Consider the following 5,537-nt stretch of genomic DNA (forward strand, 5'->3'; position numbering starts at 1 on the left):
GATAAATTCTTATTAAAAGGCAATTTAAGAGAGAAAATTATAAAGAAAAAAATATTAATCAATTTCTACAAAGATATTGTCAAAAAAATATTTAAATCATTAGTAAACAAATATAAACATTGTTGAGAAATCATACATGGGATGAAAAATTAATATAAAATAAAATCAATATAATGATCTCAATTTGACAGAAATAAAAATAAAAACAAACAAACATAAAAGAGGTACATAACCTCCGCTAAGTAAGCAAGAATGCCGTAAAGAGGTGGAAATGAAATGACATAGAAAGTATAATATTTATAATCATATTCTTATCATATATATGATTTTGTTACCAAATACCAATAAATAAACTAAATTAAATAGTCTTATCTTATATACCAATTTATAGTACCAATCATTATATTAATACTAAACAGATTAAATTATATTATATTATGTAATATTTAGATATTTAATTATATTAATTATTTGATATAATTAAATATTTATAATTAATTTGATTTAATAAATTAAAAAATAAATTATAAATTTTTTTTTAAAAGCATGTCACGTCAGTTTTATCATTGGATACAAAAATCTAATTTTAATAGAATATAATAGATTATCGTATATATATATATATATATATATATATATATATATATATATATATATATATAACCAACGAATTATAGCTCAAATGGTATAATCTCTTCATGTTCATCTAAGAAGTATTATAATTATTGTTGGTAAAATGCGTGTTTAAATATATACTAATAATTATATACATATTAGTAAAAAACCGTAAAATTCCTAATTATATACATGTTTAAATATATAGCAAGAATTATAATACATTTAATAGGCATTAATATTTATTATTAATTAATTGAATATAAAGATAATTAGCAGTAATTATAATAAATTTTAATTATTACCTAAAAAGAGTGAATTAAATAACAATAATTGAATTAATTTCTAATCTTAATTAATAGAAATTAAATTTATGAGTTAAAATAAGTAATTAAGAATTGATAATAAAATAATATTCTTCTCTTATTTAAAAGAATGATATGATCCTCTTTTTTTTAAATGCCATTTTATATATATATATATTTGGCTATTATTTTGCCTAACATAATATTCACTTCATATAATTATTATTTATATGTAAATTAGTTTAGGTTGATTAGTAGTCTTTTTTTTTTAACGGGAAAGGGATTAATGATTATTTATTTATTTTTAAAAAAAAATTGTTATTCTACATATATTATTGTACTATTATACTAATAGTATAGTAAGGAGATATTGATGTACATATTACTTAATTTCAAATGCATGATTATTGATTAATAAATCAATGAAATTAAGCACATGAGGGAGATGATTTTAATATTGAAAAGATTCTACATGTGATTTGTATGAGTTTAAATAAATTAACATATAAAAGATAAAAATGATAAAATTCATAATAAAAAATAAAAAAATTTAAATAAATAAAAATAGAAAAGATAGACTACAATAACTAGAAAGAAAAAAAAAAGAAATAAAAAGTGTTGCTATAAAAGCTATCCAATAAAAAAATAATTGGTAAAAAGATAAATTTTTTTAGTATATATAATCTTTTATAATGATAAATAAAAATAAAAAGAATAAAATTTTATATTTTTAAAATAGGAGTAAAATTTGATATTTATCTTAATCAAATTAAATAATTGATAATTATAATTTATATATATTTAAATAAATAAAAGATATTAACTAAATATATTTTTAAGAATTGATTAAATCAATTAGTTAATATAAATAATTAGTATAATTGATTGGATTTATTAAAATGAATGAAATAAATTAAAAAATAGTTAATTAGTTGATGTAATTTAATCTTTGTTAATTTTATATTTGTTATTAATTTTTTATTAAAAAAAAAGTTTGGCGGACTAGTCCACCGACCCACCAACCCACCATAAAAAAGAGGCAGACAGGTCAGCTTATCCCTTTTTTTGTGCTGACATTAGCAAGAATAGCTAAATCCTTAAAATAAACACTTTAATTACTATTATTTTTTATTAATTTTTTTGATATTTTTAATAATTTAAATTCAAAAAATATTATTCATACACCAAATATTTTTTACACCTGTATAAAAAATATCGTATAAAAAATATGATTGTTACTAATTAATTTGTAGTTAAATTATTTTTTGTAAATTTCGTAAAATTAGTAAATAATTAGTTAATAAATTAATTTTTAATAAAAAAATTTGAAAGGTGAAATTTATATTAAAATAGGAGAGAGCTAATTAAAACAAAAATTTTGATACTAAATTTAAAAAATTTGACCCAAAATTAGATCGAACGGGTCGAACTGATTGAACCGGGTCCAAAATGGCCCAAGGCCCAACTAGTCAGCCCAAGTAATTAAAGAAGGGCACTCTTCTTCCCTTTACTCAGCAAACACGCTGAAACAACATCCATGGTGAAAGGGAAGAAGACATAAACTTAACACCACCTTCAAACCACCACAACTTCCTACTCTGGGCTCCGATCGCTGCACCGTTTGTGGCCACGTGACCACCCTGTCGAGCTCTACGATTCTATCGGAACAATTTCATAGATAAGTCACTCTATTACTCTCAGCTTCTCCTTCTCCCAATTTTTCGAAATTATGTAAGTGGTGTTGAATTTTTACCACTTTGATGTATTAGGATCCGATTAGCTTGAGAAAAACATTCACTCTTGCTTATACGACGCTTGGGTAAGGTCAGAATTCAAAGAATCCTATCTAATCCCTTGATTTTATATGTTAGGTATTGAATTTGGTATTTGGGTATATGAATCATGTATTAGGTGTATGTGTATATATATGATGTGGAGCTATTAGAAGATTGATTAGAAACTTGGTGGGTGTTAGAGCTGAATTGTGGTGTTAAAGCTTTGCCTTTTCGCCTAAGAGGGTTTCTTGGATAATACGTGAAAATCGACCAAAGTATAGTTTAGGTTTCGTGTATTTAATATATAATGTTTTGCGAAAATTTAGGCTAGTTGACTATAAGATATGAATGAATGTATGAGCATATAAATTGTTTAGTGCCTAATGATAAATGTTAAAGTCTTGACTTATTATGGATATTGGTGTTGAATTGTTAAGTGATGAATTAGTGATGCTTGTAAAGGCAAGGGGATGGATAAGAATTGTGGTGACATGTTGGTGAATGTTGTGATTGGAGTAATGATTTCTTTTAGGTATGAGAATATGTATGAATTGAGGTATATTTGATTGAGGTAGTATATGAAAAAATGAATGTTGAATGATATATTAATGAGGATTGACAAATTAATGGTGATGGTCTTGTGTGCAAAGTGGATCATAAGTGATTATGTTGATATATATATGAAACTAATGTACTATAATTGTTAAAATTGGGGTTGATGGGTGATGATTGAATGTGGAGTGATGTTGTTATGATATTGTATGAGTTGAAGCTGAATTTGCATGTTATAGGTTGATTTTGAAAGATCACTTGATGGAAAACAGAGGTTTTAAAGTTTTGTGAAAAATTGGTTTTTGGCCGAACTTCGACGAGCCATAACTTGGCTTTCGGATCCCCAAATGATTTCAAACTTGTTTTATGTGAAAATTGGGTCTGTGAAGCTTACACTTTTCGAAAAACAGATGAAAAATGATTTAAAACAAAAAAATTATGCGTGTCGGAAGTTTAAGGTTGAAAACTAAAATTCTACAGCTTTTGAAACTTAGTGAAATTTTTGAAAAAATGCATGTCCATGCATACGCGTGGCCCACGCGTACGCGTGATATGGAATTTTTGCGTACGCATATACCCCCTTCGCAGACAAACACTACTGCCTGGTTTGCATGCATACGCGTAAAGAGGGATGCGTACGCGTGACATTTCAGTAGTGTACTTCCACACGTACGTGTGGCCCCTGGTTCAGCAAAAAAGAATTGTATTTTGTGTTTTCAAGCCAAATTTCAAACTTTTAAATCTCCGTTTTTATTCTTTTAGTCCTAAACTGTAGTAGTAAGTCTAGTAATGAGCTGAAGCTAGGAAAAGGTGATAACTTTAGAGTGAAGTAATAATCTTAAATGATGAATTAGGTACAAAGTGCAATGATATAAGATGTATGTATGAGATCAGGCTAAGCTATGACTATAAAGAATGAATGTAAGAAAATGATGATGATAAATGATGAGATTTGGGATGACTGTATGTGGTCGGAATGGTCAAGATGCGTATGTGACCGAAATGGTCGAGATGGTAAGGTCTAGGTGTGATCCCGCTTGCATATTAATTTGAAAATGTGTTCGGATGGCAAGTTGAGGACGGAAGTTTCCTCTCTTGTCGTGATGTGGATGTGGGGAAGGTGGAAAGACACTCTCCTTCGTATTATTTTTCCCACATTCTTCTCTAGTTGTAAGGTGGAAAGGCACACTTCTTCGATGTGGAAAGACACTCTCCTTCGTGAAACCTCCAGAAGAAGGTGGAAAGGCACTCTCTTTCGTTTATGATCCTCCTGGAGATGCGCAACCTAGAGACCAATGTCTAGGTTAGCTACCAGATGTGTCGAGTTCTGGCAAAGTAACCGACACGTGAGCTCACGGCCAGTAGGATAGACATTCATCATATGCACTTTGTTTGTTTGTTTGCTATGGCTTATTTGGGATTGCCTAACTTAATATATTATGATAATTGTGATAATTGCTACTTGCACTACTTGTCTCCTACTTGTGCTTGCAATTGCCTGTTTGTTTGTATTTGTAAACCCACTGGAGATGGAGGAACGGAGAAAAGGTGGACAGGTTGGGTGTTAAGATAAAGTTTAAGTTGAGTTTAGAGTTTTCTAGACACCTACCCCTTTTATGGTTTCTGTTTAGTCATTTTAAGTTTTATAATCTGAGTGTCGCCGTTCTAGAATTGTCTCAGGTATTTCTAGGACCTTATATATTATGTGCGTGGCACATTTACCATGCTGAGAACCTCCGGTTCTCACCCCATACTGTGTTGGTATTTTCAGATGCAACTCGAGAGGCTCCTTGCTAGGCGTCTGGACTTCTGAAGCGGAGTAGTCTCTGGGTTTTATTTTGATGTACAGTTTTGAATATATATGTACTTAGTTTCCTCTTCAAGAAACTTGTTTATTTTGTCCCTCTTAGAGGTTTGAGGAGAGATGGAGGTTTTACTCTATATTTTGGGTATTTTGGGACATGTATATATGTATGTAAATACTCTCCGGCCAACCTCAGCTCCGCAAGCTGAGCTAGGAGCTTGTTATATCGTTCTCTTGACTCTCTATTCCTGTTTCCTATTTATTTATGCTTTTAAACTTTAGCTTTCTTCTCACGCAAGTAACCCTTATTTCTGAGCGTTGCATTTTTAATTTTTGCGATTTTGCTTTACCTATTCTTCAAGGCTCCTAGAATACTGCACTCTTTCAATTATTAACGTATTATATTTTATTTTAGAGGTCGTAATACTACACCACCTCTGTTTTACGACTTAAGCGTAATGCTCTGTGTGGTAGGGTGCTACATTT

The 5,537-nt window shown here is 29.0% G+C and overlaps 1 long non-coding RNA gene across 1 annotated transcript; it reads left to right on the forward strand.

The window, feature by feature from the left end:
- Positions 1 to 2,414: 2,414 nt before the first annotated feature.
- LOC112734800 (uncharacterized) lies at positions 2,415 to 5,296 on the forward strand. Its single transcript, XR_003168443.3, has 2 exons — positions 2,415 to 2,744; positions 5,019 to 5,296. It is a non-coding gene; the product is annotated as an uncharacterized lncRNA (long non-coding RNA).
- The last annotated feature ends 241 nt before the right edge of the window (positions 5,297 to 5,537 follow it).

Source organism: Arachis hypogaea, chromosome 3 (assembly GCF_003086295.3).
Source record: "Arachis hypogaea cultivar Tifrunner chromosome 3, arahy.Tifrunner.gnm2.J5K5, whole genome shotgun sequence".
NCBI classification, from domain to species: domain Eukaryota; kingdom Viridiplantae; phylum Streptophyta; class Magnoliopsida; order Fabales; family Fabaceae; genus Arachis; species Arachis hypogaea.